General features: G+C 48.8%; 1 protein-coding gene across 1 annotated transcript in view; it reads left to right on the top strand.

Moving 5' to 3' along the window:
• The window catches only part of LOC136022348 (voltage-dependent N-type calcium channel subunit alpha-1B-like), a 289675-nt gene that overhangs the window by 70636 nt on the left and 200535 nt on the right, over positions 1-18504 (top strand). The window lies entirely within an intron of this gene.

Here is an 18504-nt window from a genome sequence, read left to right as displayed (position 1 = left end):
TGAAGTAAGAGGAGAATTGAACAACGCCTAGAAGGAAGCAGGGAAATAGAGAAACCCTGAGTGGGACAGTTATTTGCATCTCAGACACTTATTTCATGTGGTTGCTTTCCCTGCTTTCCAGCAGAACATCTGACCCTTCTTAGGTTGTTGCAAGGGTTTCTGCTTTTCCTCATTTTACCACTTCCATCCCAGGTAAAGCCTTCAGAGGTGCTTGCTGCTGCATCCTGCTCCTGGTTCAGCCGATCTTGCTGATACAGGAGGAAATTGGTGGCACTAGGACATCATTTGTGCTGTGGTCCTGCGGCGGGTGGAAAAAGCAACAGGAACCGGGGACTGTAACAAGCACTTGGGAACAGTAGAGGGAGCTTGGAGATGGGTGCAGGATCCAGGCTGGGGGATTTTGGTCTTTGCCTGGTTTGAAGGCTCCACCTGGAGCTGGTGAGCTCGCCCATGCCAGCACAGCTTCACTCGTGTCCCCATAGACACGGGAGCTGAGCAGACCCTTACTGCTCTTCGGGCTTGTGAGACCTCACAGTCTCCAGTGGTTATACACTGCATTAGTCTTTACCTCCTTACAATTTTGGGAGGCCCTTGCACTTGAAGAACTCCTCGGTACCGCCCTGTAAAGCCCTTGAGCTCAACTCTGAGCATGTGCTTAAGCACTTTGCAGAGCAAGGCTCCTATTCCACATCCTTCCCGAGGAGCAGAGGGAGCCTGAAGGGACACAGAGGGATGTAACGTGGGCTGGGAGTGAATGAGGCACTGATCCAGTGGGAGAGATAAAGGGAAAGGAGCCAAGTGTCCTTGGGATACTTCTCCAGGTTTCCAGGGGCTTTGTTACATGACCCTGGGCAAGGCAGTTAATGTCTCTCCAGGCTGTCTACTGCAAAGTGCTGTGGGAGCTGCTGGTGCAGCCACAGCCATGTGCTTGGACCAACACCTGGGGGGGACATGGGTGGCCCCGGTAGCATCTGCTGCTCTCCATCCACCCAGGTTAGCTTTATCCTGTGTTATTCTTCATGATGGAAGTTTGGTGGCTGTGAGTGAAAGTAAACCCTACACCCAGATGTTTTGTGTGTCAGAGAAGGGAAATGATGCATCAGAGGGATGGCTTGGTGCCTTGCTGAGGGTGATGAAAAGATGTCTTTTCGAAGAGCTACCTTATATTGTTCACTGCTGGTGTGTTTTGGGAGTTCATTTGTTTTTTTTCTTTGTTAGTCACTCCTGATAGTTCCCAGTCTAATGATTCGAGGGGTTATTTTTTGGTTGGGTGCTTTTTCACTTTAGGATAAAGGTTAAAAAATACCCCAAATCCTAATCAACCTGTAAAGCTGCTGGGATAAGCAAGAGCCAAAGGGCTGAGCAGCTTGTGTGTGTTAATGCACATGCAAGGGAAATACCAGTGCTGAGCAATCTGAATGGCAAAGCACAAAAGCTGGCTGGGTTTATTGTATGGATAACATAGGTGCTGTCTGCCTCCCTGGAGCCGTGCTAAGTCAGGTTTTACTCAGGCCAGTGCTTGCATTGCTGTGGAATTCACACTCAGCACTGGTGAACAAAGCAGGGAGTGCTCTGTGGGTTTAGTGTGGTGCTGCTGACATTGCCCAGATTATAAACTGCTTATGATGCCCGGTGGTGCTGAGCCTCTGAAGAGTGGGGTGAGAGCCACCCCTGGGGCATGGCTCCATGGGATTTACTCACTGCAGAGCCTGGATCTACAGCATAAGCTTATTGAGGTGTTGGTGGATACGTTTATTCTGTAACATAGGGTGAGCTGCTGAGGCTGTGTGTGTATGGCACGTTGCTTTGTGTAAAGTATTGTAGGCGTCCCTTTGTTTTGACATGAGAAATCACTGGCCTCAACTGTGACAGTGATTCCCCTTCTGGAGGTAAAGTTGGGGAAAACTGTAGGAAAATGCACCATGTCTTTAAGGGGGAGCGGAGGGGGGTAAAATAAGGTCACCCAAACCCAGATCTGAAGCTTGCTCCTGGCTCGCTGCAGGCAAAGCAGAGCAGGTTGGTTAATTAGTTCTGTCTCAATGGCAGTTTGAGCTGAGCTACATGCAGAGCCACATCCCTGAGGTGGGATGATTGTCTCCAACCGGGGCAGGAATTTTCTACTTTGTCCCAGTGAGATCCACAAGAACACGAGATGAGGTGGTGGCTTTATGGCATCTTGCCGGGATGTGGGTGCGCCCTGACTCCTCTGCTCTGGATGCTTCTGCCTCCATGATCATAGAACCCCAGCCTGGTTTGGGTTGGAAGGGACCTTAAAGCTCATCCAGCCCCAACCCCTGCCAGGGGCAGGGACCCCTTCCACTGGAGCAGCTTGCTCCAAGCCCCTGTGTCCAACCTGGCCTTGAGCACTGCCAGGGATGGGGCAGCCACAGCTTCTTACCCCCCTGTTCCAATGCCTCACGTCCTTCTTGTTGGTCACTCCATGGCCACTTGTAAAATACAGTGCTAAGAAAAATTCATCATAGACTTCACCACTCCTTGCCATCTCCATAACCCGGACAGCAGAAGGGATGCAGTGTGAGCAGTGGGGTTTGCACCCGGTGGTGCGTTCTCTGCATTCAACTTTTGAACTGCAAGTGGTTAATGAACAGGGTTATTTGAAAGGCAGCTTGGTTTCCCCCTCTGCCTTAATACTGTGTGAGGAGCAGGTGTATAACGAGACCGGGCTGGTGCTTTCTAAGTGCAGCTGAGGCTGATTTTCTGTGCTGGAGGCACCAGAATTCAGAATAAAATGTTTTTAATGTCTGAGAACTGGAAATGAAATGAATGCTTTCAGAGTACCAGAGGGAGCAAGGCAAAGGCGATGATGAATGTAATAAACTGTGTGATGACAGGAGAGAGGAGAGAAAAAACGAAAACCAGGGAAAAGAACAGAGAGGACAGAGCAGGTGTGAGAAATGACATCCATGGGCTGGATCCAGGAGAGATTTGGTTCCTGGCTTGCTTTGGCATCAATAGGAGTTAGATGCATAAATACTGCTGTGACTCTGCGACTCGGGAGTTTTGCTTCATTTTTGTTACTATTAGCACTGCATTTTTTTTGCTCTGCTTTTGGCAACACATAGAAGATGGAGACCCCAGTGCTCCCATGGCATGCTCCCGTACAGAAAAGCCAGGGAGACTCCTGCCACCCATCATGGGGACAGGTCACCCTCTGCATCCTCAGCTGGGTCTGCTGGAGATGGAGGGGTTTTGCCAGGGGCTCTCCTGTCTTCTGGAACAGGACCTTACCATGATTTTTTCCCTAATAACTTAACCCACACAACATAGAAAAAATCCCATAACTACCATATGAGAAAATGTTTGCATAAAGCATACCCAAGCCAGCCCCAGCCTCACCCACTCTCATTGATGCAATTACAACTGATACCAATTTAAGTATTCAAACAAGCTTTATGAATATTCTATAGAATTAGTTCATCCTATTAACCCTCTTGGGCAAAAAGTGCTCCCACCAGTTCAAAGTCAGGGCAGAACCTGGAGTTTCCACTGTGCAAAAATATTTTGCAATGGCAAAAGTCGTGTTTGGAGAGCTGAAATATGCTCTTCTAATGCAATGAAAATGGGTGGTTTGGGGGGAAAGAGCTATTTTTCTTCTGTTTTTAGAAATAATTTTTGGTGTGAGTCTTAAAATGAAAGAAAATGTGGTTTCAAAATCAGAACATTCAATAAGACAGATTGTGACTGTTTTCCTAAATGAAGTTTTTATGAGTTTGACCCATTCTAGCAGAAAATTTTGATATAATCAAATTGTCGTTTTCTGTCAGAAAACTGTTCTTTCAGAAAACCTGCAGCCAGTTCCAATCAATATTTTCCTTTCCTGTGCCCCGAGCAGCCTTGGGAATGAATGTCGCGGTGCAGTTCATTGTAATGTTTTTCCTACTCTCTGTGACATAATTTAGCTAAATTGCACCTGGAGACAGAGGAAGCTTTATAACCCTTCCTGCTCCTGAGCTGCCTCCTCCGCAGCCTGCGAGCTCAGCACAATTTGCCTCCGTTACATGAAGCCACTGGAGGCGAGAGCTGCTGCTCTGACCATGGTCTGGTTTCTGCTGCTGCTCCCTGCCCCAGATTCAAATCTTTCAATGCATCCCTCTTGGTGCCCCATCCAAAGTCCCCCTAGGGCTTGGAGTAAAGGTGTTACATGTGGGTGGCAGGTTTGCAGGCCCATTGTGGTACTGCTGTTGATGCTTATGGGTCCATGATCTTAGAATCCCAGACTGGTTTGCGTTGGAAGGGACCTTAAAGCACATCCAGCTCCAACCCCTGCCATGGGCAGGGACACGTTCCACTAGAGCTGGTTGCTCCAAGCCCCGTTGTGGTGTTGGCAACATGGGGCAATGGGAGGAAAGGAGAGCAAAAGGTTTGTGCTGGCCCTCGAAGCTCACACCAGCATCTCTCTGCACTGAGTAGCTTTAGCTTTGCTAAGGAGCAGAGGATTCTTCCTGCTCATTGCAGGGGGTTGCAGTAGATGACCTTTGAAGGTCCCTTCTAACCCAAACTACTCTATGATTCTATTCTGTAAGTGAAGTGCGAGCCAGCCGTGGGTCTTTGCATGTGGAAGTGGTTGCAGGAGTCAATAGGAATGTTTGTGCTTGCTCAATTCCCTTCCTGTCTTTGATCCTTAATTCCAGAGAGGGTTTTCACTCTGGCCTGGCAGCAGGAACACCCTGGCCCAGCTACAGGCATCTGGAATCCAGCTTTGCCTCTGTCTTGTGCTGCTGGAAACCAAGGTGGGAAATCCCAGCACAGCAAGAGGGGTTACTGCGGCTGCCTGCCTCCATCCTTGCCTGGCTGATGGGCTGGGAGAGCGTCTGGCTCCCGCCCCAAGGCAGGGACAGGCAGGCTCTGCTTCTCCACTGCATCACATCTTAAAGCCATTTCAGTTCCCAGCTCCTTCTGCAGGGAGCAAGCTTGCCTCTGCATGTCAGGAGGGTGGGCGATACAGGAGATCTCAAAGTGTCAGTGTGAAGTAAGCCCAAAATGATCTCTGGCTCTGTTGGAGGAGTATCTCTTTGGGGTGGTGACAGGGTGCAGAGTGACCTGGGAAGGGGAGGAGGTTTGAGTAGTTCTGATTTGATGTCTGCTGTTTTCTCTGAAACACAAAACCCAAGCCTGAATGAAAAGCACAGATTGCCAGGGCTGGAGCTGAGCAGTGGGGGCTGTTTAAGCAGCGTGTGGGGAGGCAGATGTTTTGGAAGGTGTAATCTCCTGTTATACCAAATGATACAGCTGCAAGAAAACACACTGGATTTTTTCTTTCTTCATTTATTCATTTTTTAAGCGACCATCTTAACGGTGAATAAATTCCTGAAAGCTGCTCGGTTTTCCCAGAGGACCTAATAGGAAACATTCCCTGTCCCACCAGCCTGGCTGCCCCTACCTGTTGTCTCTCAGGAATTCATGAGTTCTTCTATAACGTGAAAAGTATTTGTGTTTGCCATTTTAATGGCTGCTTTAACAGATTCATGGCCCCTGGTTTAGACACTGAGGGGGATATAAAACACACAGTAGGGTGCTACATAGGTACCGGAGGGAATTCAACTGTCCAAGGGCAGCAGCATCTTTATAAAGAGCAGCAAAGCCAGATCAGCCCTGGGCAGTGCTCACTGCTGGTTGTGTAGCAGCACAGGCAGAGCTTCCAACAGGCATGATATCCCTGGGCTGTGGCTCTCTGGGGATGCATGAGTCCAAAAGTAGCACTCCCAATCTGTACATGCTCACCCATCATCAGCTACGGTGGGAAGGTGCACCAGTACTAATGCTCATCTAATTTCCCTTTGGAAAGAGTGATCCCAGTGTATCTATTAAGGCACCAGGATGCAGCTGAGTAGCTTTTGAAGGGATACACTTGTGTGTTGTCTGCAGGATGCACCTTCTAACCATCTCCAGGCTTGTCACTGATAGGAGGAATGATGGAGCCGAATGACCTTTCCCTATTATGGGACCAGCTTGGAGACAGGAGGTAGTTTCTGGTTTGGGCAAGCAGAACAGACAGCTGAAGGTTTTGTGTCTTGGAGGAACAAAATGAGAACTTCTTGTTCTGTTTTAAGACTCTTCTTGACCTGATCTGGTTTGGTGTTTGATCAAATGGTATGTGTGGTAGGCAGGAATATGGGTGTTCTGCTGTAGGGGTGAAGCTGTAACCGCTTACTTTGACAGCCTCCCTGATGGTCTGAGGGTGGAACAACCCAACTGAAGCCGTGGCTTGCCCAAGAGCACCTTGCAGCATCGTGCTCAGAGATTTTGGAGTCAGGAGAGCAAATTTCCGAGCTAACCTCTGCTTGATTTGAGGGCAGGAACCAAAAGCAGTGTTGCATTTTTCAAGAGTACTCTAATCATCAGGCTGCCGGGCATTTTGAATCCCTTCTGGTGGAGTAGCTCTTCTGCTCTACAGAAACAACATAAGTAGCTGTTGACGCAGGAGCATGGAGGATCCCTCAGTGGGTGCTTTGAGCACCCATGCTGGGGTTGGCCATCTGCCTTCCGCTTCCTGCCCAGGTTCATCTGCACCGAGCAAAGCAGCTTCAAGAGGAGGCATTGAGAACCACTCAGCCCTGCTCTCGTGTCCTAGGAACAAGGACCCTGTTTTGGCAGACGTGAGCTTGCTGGGACACACACACATTTAGCCTCCTGTGACCTGAACAAAAATGCCAACATTGAGATCTTGTGGGGAGAGGGGTGGCATCAGCGCTTTATCCTTCTCTGGCATGGTTCTGAATTTGGCCCCTCTCTCCCCAATCCCACCCTCTTTCCAGCACCAGAATATGTGACGTGGGAGCCAGAAAACACAACTGGACCTAACTGGAAGGTTATTAGGGACACATTCCTCTAGGCCGAGGCACTCCAAAACCAATTACCCACAGCTGCTGAAGGGTTGTTCTACACATGTTTTCTCTATTAAGACCTTAGCTCCTGATGAATTGCAGCCACAAAGCAGGTGAGAGGAACCAGATCTATGAGGAGTAAGTGAAACTGGGTGGATGGGGCATGGTTAGTAACTCCTAAGCTACAATTTCTTCTGTTTGGAGCTGTGGTTGTCTGCACGAGGAGCAGGATCACTAGGATGGGCTTATTGCCTGTGTGGTGAAAGGCCTGGGTTGTGGGAGAGATGGAGCAACTTTGCAGACTGGTCCCATCATTTTGGCCATGGAGAAACTTAGGTAAGACTGGCTTCTAATCTGGGTTGCAGTGAGGGTGTCTTTCTCAGTTAGCTGTCACCTTGAAGCCTTGGCCACCATGGTACAGCTAACCCAGCTGTGAAGGTCCAGCCATGGGCTGGCACAGGGGTGGACCGAGCAGTCCAGGGGCTTCAAGGCATCCCTCTGGGCCTGAATTCTGGAGTTTTGTCTCCTTATTTTCCACATCTGTTGAGCAGTCTGGGGCACCCAAGCTCCAGCACACTTGGTGACCCCTCGGTACTCTTCTCATTGTGTTTTTTCTCCCAGGATGTGAAAATAAGATGTGTTGCTCCATTTTACTGTTTTGATATAGGTGTGTATATATATTAAAGCTCATTTATGCTGACATATGGAGAACTACTGAAGTTAAAACACCATTTTTAACCACATAATTTAGCAAACGCCAAAAGGAAATGTTTGATTACTCCTTTAGCTCTTCGTTTTCCTTGGCTGAGGCTGTTTACTGCGTTCAGCCCAAATTAGCCAGCACTTTTGGTTTCACTCCACATGCATTTTCCTTTAATAAAGTATTTTCCAGACAGAGTTTGCTCAGCTCTCTTCCATTCCCAGTATTTACAATGAGAATGAGAAGATTTTCTCATCCTCTGAGGGTGTTGAATGGGAAACTCACATTATTTAGGATGCACACGAGCACTTCTGTAAGGGAAACTGTGTGTGGCTTGAAAATGCTGTAATATATTGTGTACAGACTTTATTTTCCTCAAGTGATAGCTGTGTTTGCTCACAAAATAGGCATTTCACACGTGTGTGTGCCCCAAATGGCTGTTTGCTCGAGGGAGACCTTTCTGGGGGTCTGTGTATCAGTAGCCAACTCTTAATATTCCCTTGGGCAGCTGCAGAAGATGGGTTTCTCCTGTTGCTAATATTGAGGCTAAACCTTATGACATTACCTTATGTGTGTTTAAATTTTTATTAGGGTAATTACTGTAGAATAATTGAGTCTTGTTCTGGTTTGACCTGTATCAATTAATTAGTTTCTTCCCCTCTGTGTAAGAGGATGGTGCTCTCCACCATCTGAGGTACAGCGTTTGAAAGTGCGTTTTCCACTCCTTCTGCTGTGCTGCTGTGATTTAGAGGGAGAGAAGGGCCCTCCCTCTTTCTGGATGGCTTTAATTGAAATCCACTTACAACACAAATGCTTGAAATCTCCAAAGACTCTAGCAGTTAGTAGTCTTTGTGCTGATTTTATATATACATGTCTATACATATATGTGCGCACACCTTGCATCAGTATATATATGTAATATATATATACTGCTGCAAGGTAGAGACTGTGTGCTGTTACCTGTCTCTGAGGCAGCCAGGGCTGGGCAGAGGTTTTGGTTGTGGCAGGGACATCTCTGTCCCCTCATACTCTATAATTTCCCAGTTCCCTTTCTCAGTCTGCAGGGTTCCTTTTGGGTCAGATGCTGCACGTGGATGCAGCTGCTTCTCAAACGCATTGGCTTGCTTAGGGGTAATGACTTACAGAGTGATTTCAGTAAGGATGTGCTGGCTTGCAAGCCCAGCAGCTGGAGTTGTATTAGCCCTGCTGTATATGTGTGTGCTATGTAGGTATATCTGCCTTCTGTTCTCCTTTATGCCTTTTAAAGATGTAAAAATGGCTTTAAACTGAAAAAGGATAGATTTAGATTGGACATTAAGAAGAAATTCTTCACTGTGAGAGGGATGAGGCACTGGCATAGAGAAGCTGTGGCTGCCCCATCCCTGGCAGTGCTCAAGGCCAGGTTGGACACAGGGGCTTGGAGCAAGCTGCTCCAGTGGAAGGGGTCCCTGCCCGTGGCAGGGGTTGGAGCTGGATGAGTTTTAAGGTCCCTTCCAGCCCAACCCAGGCTGGGATTCTGTGATTGTCCGATGTTGGAGGAGTAAAAGGCTCTGGGTAGGCCAAAAGAGAGACCCCTTGTGCTGCCTGCAGTGCTTGGGCTCTCTGTGCAGGCAGCTCTCCTGCCTGATGGGAACATGAAGCCAGGTTCAATGCTTCAGCCTGCTTGTCCTCTGAGGCTCCCTGGGAGCAGCACAACCTTGCAGATGTGGCCGGTCCTCAGTGACTTCTTGCTGGCTTGGAGAGAAGGACAGGGTAAAGCTCTAATTATAAAGCTGCTCCTGCCAGATATTTCATGTTCTTAATTGCTGACACAGGCTGGCCTGGGATGTTTTTCTCTCTCCTGCTTAAATAAATAAGTAAAAGCAGGTTAAAGGATGCTCATGTTTCAGAGCAAGTTGTGTGACAGATGGTGGGGGGAGATTTCCACCAGTGCTTTTGGCCTGATCTTTCCATAGGTGCACTGAAAACCACGGGGTGAGGGGGGCGGCAGGGATTTATTGACTGGCAAAGTTGGTACAAGGCAGCTTGAATTCTGAAGGCACAATTTGACTTCATCTTCCCAGCCCAGGGAAGACGTGAAAGCCTACAGATGAGTCCAATTATCTGGGCTGCAGACATAGGCAGGCTGAGCTGCGGAGGAGGATTTGCTGACCTTGCACCCTACCGAGAGGCTGGATGTTGTGAAGGAAGACGATCCGTCATTGAGGTGGGGAGCATGGAAAAGTGCTGCCGTGGCTCAACCTGGCTGGAGGAGAGCATCTTGCAGGGATAGTGATGGGAGAGGAGAGCCTGTCCCAGAGGAGATGGCCCAGCATGCGGTTACCACTTGTTTGTGGAGTGGTTGTGGTGCAGGGGCTGAAACCGGCTGTGCTGCAGGGGAGGCACTGGCTCCCTTGTGGGTTTTGCCTGGGTATTGAACTGGAGGATAAGGATTCTCATAGAAGTAATTTAATACATGCATTTTTAATTTGATGAAGACTCATCAGCTCCATAGCCCTGGGCCTTTGAAGTGTCTGGTGCTGGTGTCGGTGTGGAGCTTGATGAGATTGGGCTGGAGCTGGCAGGGTCATGCTGTCCCATGTGCTGCTCCCAGTGAGCCCGGGGGCTCTGCATTGCCCAGATGAGAAGCAGCTAAATTCTGTTCTTCTGCCATTCCTGTGCTGCTGGTTCCCCCTTGGAAATGATGAGTGGGACAGAGCTCCTGGATAAATGAATTATTAGAGGTACTTCTGTAAGCACATGGGGGTCTAAACAGCCACATTCCAAGCGGAGCTGAGCAGTGAGGTCAGGTGGATCAAACACAGTCAGATTGCACAACTGATTTTAGCTGCCTTTTCTTCTTCCCCTCTGCTTCATCTGGGTTCATGCAGCTGCACTCAGCAACTACCTGGGGAGAGCTGTTCACAGGCTGAAGGTTTTAAACCTCATAAAGCACAACCTCCAGGCACATCCCCTCTCCCAGGTGCCCCATCTCTATGTGCAGCCGGTGGCAGGCTCCTTCCCAGGCAGTTTCTGGAATGAGCTGGCTGGGTTTGGGGAAGCGCATCCTGCAAAGCTGTTGAGGCTGTTGCTGGAGCTGTGTGCTGCCAGGAGACACTGCTGGAAGGCCAGGTGTGGGATGCAGCAGGCACTTCCTGCTGCGTCCTCCTGCAATGCAATCCTCCATCCCTCTGCCCTGCTCTTGTGATGCTGCTCGAAACCTGAAGCTTTCACACAGGGAGCAGAAACTCCACCAAATATCTCCTTGTTGCATCAGGCATCCTCAGGAGGGTCATCGGTGCACAGGAGGCTGTTACAAGCTGTTTGGGATGGGTGCTATATCCTTGAAGGAGTTGGGAGGGGTGGTGCTAAGATCTGATGCTGTGTGAGGACTCTGCACGTCACTGTGAAGATGTAGGGACACAGCAGTCTGAGGTGCTGCAATGTATAATAGCACAAGGGGACAATTAAACCCCATGTTGCTGGTTAGGTCGTGAGTGCTACTGAGTAGGAAGAGGCAGGGAAAACTCTACTGCTGGTGCTGGGTAAAGCAGTGCTGGAGGGGTAGGCCAATATCTCTATGCTGGTTCTTCTGGGGTGTCTGGAGATGTTTGGGTGCTGGATGGTTTCTGAGGGCTGAGACCAAAGCCTAGGATAGTTTCCTAGTTTTATCCTAGGAACTAGGATAGTTCCATCTTAAAATGGAAAGCCCTGGAAGAAGGGAAGAATTGCCCATAGACACCAATTTTTCAGTCCTATCAAAATTAGTGCTAATTTTGACTTTGAGGAAACTCAGCTGAGATGTGTTTTCAGTTTTGGCTTTTTTGGATACTTTTCCAAGTCATTAGAGCATCACTTATCATTAAGGGAGAAAAACATCCTCTTCTGCGATGGCATGAGACAAACAGCACAAGCTGTTGGGATGCTGGTGGAAACACATCCTTCTGGGAGCTTTTGTAAAGTGCTGTCCTACCTCTCAATTTGGAAAGAGGGAAGAAACTCTGGTGGCAATAATAGAGAGGACATCATATGGTCAGTTATGCATTGGTAAAGACAGTAATTTTTCAAAATGTTCCCCTAAAGATTATAATTAGTAAAATTAAGTACCTCAAATGGCAATTTCATTCTACTCAGTAATAGTACAGAGCACAAAACCCCCTCTATGAAACAATGCACCCAACGTATTTAAGCCAACATCTTCGTGTTGGGATCTGTACGATGTGTGCTTGGTTAAAATTATATTTAGCTCATACAATTATGGATAATTTATTGTCTGGGGAGAAGAGCCCTCAAGTTGCTTCCGTGCTTGGGAACACAAGCGAGGATAGCTCATAGACCGAAAGCAGCTTTGGTCCCAATTCACACAGAGACCATTTGGGTGGAGTTGAATGGGGGTGACATTGGGGACACAAAAGTCGCTTTCCTGCTCTGTGCCTCTGTTTCCCTTTCCATTTGTAACCTGCCATCTACAGCCAGTAACACAGTGAGCTACTTTGGTGATTATGGGATGGCACTCTCCTTACTCTCCAGTGCTAGTTACTGGGCTCAACAAGTGCTATGTCTTCATTTTAACATCCCTTTAGCCCTCCCGATTGTTTGGAAACAGTCTGAAAGAGCAGGATCCATGGGGCAGGTGCATTGAAGCAAATGTGTATTTGAGAGCATGCTGCTGTGATTCGGGGTGCTGATGTCCATAGCTGAAAGCCTGAAGGTGCTCTAGGACCAGCTCTGTGGTGGGGCATGAGCATCATCAACAGCCAGCAGCTCTCATCTGCTCCTTCTCGGAGCTCCCCTGCTCCTTTCTTCTTCCCTTGAAGCAGAAGCAGGAGGCTCCCCTGCTCCTTTCTTCCTTTTGCTTCTCAAGCAGCCTTGATCTGCTGCTCCTCATGTGCTGGACAGACAATTAGTTTCTACATTTCCCAGTGAATTAGTGGTGGCTGGTCCTGTCACTGCAAACATTAGCTGGAAACTTCGTTATAGAAAGAAAGCACAAAGTCAGGTGGCAAAGGAGATAATTGCCTTTCTAATATCATTATGGCTGGGCTGGTGAGCCTTTTATCTCAATCCAGGTACTCCTGGTGGCAATACAATAACAGGCAAGGATTAAAATCTGCTGGGTTATCGCTCGCCTATGGCAGCCAGAGCCATTTTCTCCCTGCAGTGGGGGGAGTTAGAGAAGTTTTCAGGTTAAACAACTGGGGAAGAGGAAGGAAAGGAAAGGAAGGGGAAAGAGGAATGCACCATCCTGTGTGTGAGTTTGTGTTCAGGGATGGTCCCGTCCATGGCTGAGGTGCCACGTTATGATGTGAATTGAGCTGTGGATTTGGAGCACAGAGAAGGTTTGATCTGATTGATGTGTGCAGGAAGCAGTTTCTCCACTGGGGCTGTTGTGTGGCCTGGTCCGTCAGCGCTCTTCTTTGAGCAGTCCCTTCTGTCACTGTGGAGGTGCAGGGATGGGAATGACAGGTTCCAGCTTGGATGGGGAAGATGCAAACCCTAGAGCAGCAAAGCAGAAGGCCGAGCTCCCTGTCCCCTGCCCAGCCAGGTGACAGCACTTGAATTAGTGTTTGGGAAATAGTCTGGGGTTATGGGCTTGGGTCTGAGCTGGTCCTTGTGGTGCTCACTGTGTTGAGGCATACATAGGAATTCACTGTATCTTCACTCTATCTTCATTTCCCAGCTGGTGAGACCAAGAGAATCTGTTTGCTGTGCTGCTTTTCTACCGCTGTCTTCCTCAGGCTTTCAGAAGTCAAATCTACATCCCTGGGACCTCCCTGGGGCACTGTGCTCTCCTCTCCATCCTGATGCCATCAGCTATGGGGTGCATAGCAGGGATCCGTATCAGCCTCCTGCTTCCAACCCTCTGCCCTTAGCTGACCCCATACCAAGGGCTGATGCTATAGAAGACAGCTCCTGGTCCTGTCCCACCAGGAAAGCCTCCTTGCTGTTTCACTCTGAGCAACAGTGGTGCTCTCACCTCTGCTCTGCTCACCCTGGCTGAGCATGGAGAAGGGAAGAGTTGGTCTGGACAGCTGATGGAATTATAAACCACTGAAAAGGTCAGAGTGATACCGATTGCTGCTATCTTTCGCAGAACATAAGAGCCATTAAAATTCTGCTGTCTCATTCGTGTAACAAGGGAGAAAATTGTAATGAGAGGGAAATGAAAAGGGGGAAAAATGTCTTCCTTCCTGCAGCTGGGTCAGGGAGATGGGAACCGTGCAGGTTCAGCTCTTGTGACTGTGACTGAATTCAAGGGGTTGGATGTAGCTGCGTGTGCAGGTCCAGCCTCTCATTTCTGTGCAGGTGAGTTTAAAATCTTGCTCCGGGCACACTCACTGGTGTAATGAATTTGGTGGTCTCAGCTTTCTCCTTGTTTTGGGCTCACCACTGTGGTCTTTGGCAGAGCTTGTGCCCAAAATCCAGGAGGTTTGGGGGGATGGGAATACCTGTCAGGTCAGTTTGAAATTATTTAAGCTGGAAAAATAGGATGCGAGGATGAGTTTCTGGCTCAGGCAGAGGTGTTGAGGACTGGGATGGAAATGGCCAGGATGTGTGTGCATTCAGTATTGCTTGCCCCCAGTGTTGCATTCACTCCGTCTCCTCCTTAATCCAATGGTGCAAAGCCCACCTTGAATCCCTGCTCTCCCTCAGCAATGTGTTTGTATCTGACTGAGCTTTCCTGCCATTACCACTGTAACATGCCAGGATGCTGGGGCTCTGTGGCCCCAGCACGAGAAGGATGTGGAGCTGCTGGAGCGAGTCCAGAGGAGGCTGTGGAGCTGCTGCGAGGGCTGGAGCAGCTCTGCTCTGGAGCCAGGCTGAGAGAGCTGGGCTGGGGCAGCCTGGACAAGAGAAGGCTCCTGAAGGGGAGACCTGAGAGCAGCTCCAGTGCCTAAAGGGGCTGCAGGAACCTGGAGAGGGGCTTGGGACAAGGGCCTGTAGGGACAGGCCAAGGGGAATGGCTTGAACCTGCCCGAGGGGAGACTGAGCTGAGCTCTTAGGCAGAAGCTCTTCCCTGTGAGGGTGCTGAGGCGCTGGCACAGGGTGCCCAGAGAAGCTGTGGCTGCCCCATCCCTGGCAGTGCTCAAGGCCAAGTTGGACACAGGGGCTTGGAGCAAGCTGCTCCAGTGGAAGGGGTCCCTGCCTGTGGCAGGGGTTGGGGCTGGATGGGCTTTAAGGTCCCTTCAACCCAAACCAGGCTGGGATTCTACTGGGGAATCTCTCAATAAAAGAAAAGGGTCAACATAGAATCATAGAATAGTTAGGGCTGGAAAGGACCTTAAGATCATCCAGTTCCACTCCTTCTGCCATGAATCTGTGCTTCTCAACAAGCTTCAAGAAACCAAAGGAGTTTCCTTGCCTGGCAAAAATGCCATTTACTGTGGACTGCTGTGACAAGCAGCACACTCGTATAAATATCAAAGTGCAACCAGTTATCTGAGCCATCAGCAGCTGAAGGGGTGAGTGGGATTCCTTGAGCCATCGAGCTGGGGTCAGCGGCTGTGCATGAGCACTGCCAGCACACACAGGGTGACCAGCTGCCCCAGCTCTCCTACATGGCTCTGAAGGCGAGGGAGATGCAGCCAAACAATTGTCTCCATGTCAAATACTCGGACCCCACTCCATATCCTATGGGAAGGGGGTATGAGCTAACTTGCTGCCTGAAAATCCAGATTTTCCCCTAGTGAGAAATAGTGGAGGAAAACTGGTTCCAGAAGTTTTTGTTTCAAAAGATAGCTTCCCCTTGGAGGTTTCAACCTGATTTTCAGTGAAAATGCCTGCTTTCAGCCAAGCTTTACAGTATCATTGCAGTTAAACCCAACCAAATCAAAATAAAATTTCAAGTCGTATTTGAAGTCAAACCGAAACCAAAAAGTTTCATTATTTCCCACTGGAAAACTGAAAATGATTTTTCCCTGAAAACAAACATTTTTTCATTGAAAAAAGGCATTCTTCAGCACAAAAGCCCCTTCTTTTGCTGAGTGCTTTCTCTGAGAACTAGCAGTGCTTCTTGATTTGCTTCAATTATTGCCACTAAGATGCCCTCTATTTGCATTTTGTCAGGGCTGCTCTTAATGTAGCAGTTACAGAATGCAGTGTTTCGTGCTTTCTTCTGCTGTTTCTTTTAATTGAGGTAGTGCTTAGAGCCCTCAAACATAATAGCAATGCCCTTGTGCTGGGTGCTGAGTACTGCAGAGATGTTGGCAGCGTCTGGCCTGAGCTATGGACTGGTCCAGTGAAGTTGGGGAAAGCAGAATGGAAACAGGAAGAAAGCAGAGCAAGTTGCTAAAGGTCCCCAAACAAGCTGGGGCACTGATGGAAGGAGGACTTAATCTTTGTTTAGGTGCTTCTTCCTGCTGGTGTCTCCACAGACCTCGGTGTCTGGGTGCATTTCATTCCCAGCCCTCTGTCAGCATCCCAGTGCCCTGGCTTGAGGATTGATGGAGGAATTACCAAATGAAGTTGTTCACCTGCGTGCTGTGGGAAGATAGGCTTGGTGGTGATGACGTTGGAACAAAGCCCATTGCCACCTCACAGCAGCAGCCCGTGTCTGGAGCTGCTACGTGCACATCTGGAGCTGCCCCCTTGCTGTTTCCAGGACTATTGGAGGAAGGAATCACTCGGTATACCAAACTGGAGGGAAGGAGATGACTAAGCAAATGTCAGAAATGCTTACTGTGGAAAGCACACTGCATCTCCCTGCATCTTCCCTGAATGAAGCTTAATGCTATCTGGATGATGGGCTGCTCTGTGCAAACTCAGCATAATGCCAATGGAGTGGGAGAGTGCTCAGAGGTCTGAGGGAGACCCCAGAGGTGCTTCTCTGGGTGCAGTCCCAGCACGGCATTTCTGGGGCTTTTTTTCTCTTTGGAGAGCACCAGGTTGGGTGATTAAATAGAGCAGGGTGTCAAGGCCAGGAGAGGAGCTGAATGGGCAGGACCAGAGCTGGGTACTACCAGCCGCTTAGGGTTTAAGCCAAGTAAAATGTGAAGCATCTCCGTCCTAAAAAGCACAGCTTAAGCAGGAGGGGTATATTACACAGAAAAAAACAGCAGCATGGAGTGAAACAGTGACTTGTCTTGCTTTCTCAATGATTACATTTGTCAGGTCTTAAAGCCACTCTTGCTACTCCTTGTTCAACCTGACCCATGCACTTTGGACAGCAGAGACTGCCACCACTGCTTTTGGCTTCTTTTCCTCTGCTTATGCTTTTCTCCGCTACTGTAGAGGCAAGCCTGAAATGATTTAGCTCCTAACGAAACACTTAACTCTGGTGCTGAAAAGCTAGGGGGGTTTTCTGGACCATTTCACAGCAATAGGCTGCATCAACAAAAAGCATCTGATGCTGTTGGCCTACATCCCGAAGCCCTCAGTGCTATATTCTCCTTGTCAGAAAGATGCTGTGAACCATGGGATGCGTCTCATCTCTTCTGCAGCTGTCTAAGAAATTCCACATGGATCTTTTTCCTGCCCAGTAACTCAGGTCTGTCTTTTCACAAAGAAAACTTGCTGCAGCAGACCAGTGGTGCCAGTGAGCAGTCTTCTCTGGTGCATACTGCTGTCTGCCTGGATTTCGGATGGCTCCAGCCCACCAGCAAACTTGCCTGCCTGGTCAGTGGAGTGAAATGAATCTCTGAAACCCATAACTGATGCAAGTGCAGCATCCCCTGGAAATCTGCAGCTTCCATCTCTGCTTATCGAGCTTGGAACTGCCCGATAGGCTCAAAGGGACTGCTCTGGAAATCTGTGAAACACAAACATTTGCTGCTTGCTGGGACCTGGTATGTTAGGGTTTTATCCCAGAGCATGTATTTTTCAATAGCTGGATTATACATCCCAGAAACATTGAGTTTAGGATGAAAATGCTGCCTGGCTTTTATCTGCAGTGATTCCAGAGTTCTTAACAGCCCAGTGGAGAGCAAAAGCCTCCGTTATCTGAACTAAGAATTAATCTAAGCACATGCCCCCATCCTGTTACAAAGATGTCTCTTCCATGCACCAGTGACATTGCTCTGCCCCTAAGGTGCGACACACTCTGCTGTATGGGACCTGGTGGCACTGCCTGCTCCCATTGCTGACTGTGCATCCGTGCGCTTGTGTTTGTTTTGGGAAGGGGGTTATAATGCCTGGTAGATGACAAAGGGTGGGCAAAATGGGGGAAGAGTGGGCAGCTGCAGTATGGATGGTGGAGAAGGAGAAAAGCGGGATGGGTACGATCATGGACATGTGTTGGACTGGTGTTGAGGTGATCCTCGTAGTCATTGAATGTTGCCTCCTGAGCGCGCAGCAGCTATGCTGTGTTCTCTGAGCATCTTGATTCCCAGCCAACATGTACCTGGGTGCACCTAGGTAATTTGGTTTCATAGGCAGCAAGGTGTTTCTCAAATTCTTTTTAGGCCAGGACCTCAGCGTTTTTTGACTCCTGTTTGAAAATAGCTGAGCATCACTGCTCAGGTTTGTGATGAAACCTTAAAGTTTCTGGTAAGTCTCCTCTGGGATGGTCCTCCTCAGCAGGGCTTGTGCACAGGCAGATCTCTGATGGTGTGGAGGCATTGCTGAGATGTGTTGAGTCGTGGTGCCACTATGCTAGGCAGAAACAGCCCTTGGAAGCTGCTGTGCTGCAGCCAGCACTCGCCTGGGCTTGCTCTGAACCTTGTCAGCTGCAGAACTTGAGTTTCATCTATACACAATAGGGGGGAAAGAGGAGGTTTAATTGACACATTCATGATATACTGTTCCCCAAGCTTAGGAGCTGATATGGCTAAATTATCCTGAAAAACAAAAGGGGGGAAGTTTATAATTTCTGTTTTCAGTATAGAAGAAATAAATTCTGACTTCCTCATGTCCACAGCCCAGCTCGCAACAGGTTTAAAGCATGGTACAGATGGCTGTGCGATTATTGCCAACATCTCCTCATTATATTAGATAAGGCCTTGGGTTTATTTAGCAGAAGCAGATGGAGGGAATACACAATAT

The sequence above is a fragment of the Lathamus discolor genome, chromosome 15, assembly GCF_037157495.1.
Source record: "Lathamus discolor isolate bLatDis1 chromosome 15, bLatDis1.hap1, whole genome shotgun sequence".
Taxonomy (NCBI): domain Eukaryota; kingdom Metazoa; phylum Chordata; class Aves; order Psittaciformes; family Psittacidae; genus Lathamus; species Lathamus discolor.
Note: the sequence above shows the minus strand (reverse complement) of the source record. Positions and strands in the feature narration are given on the sequence as shown.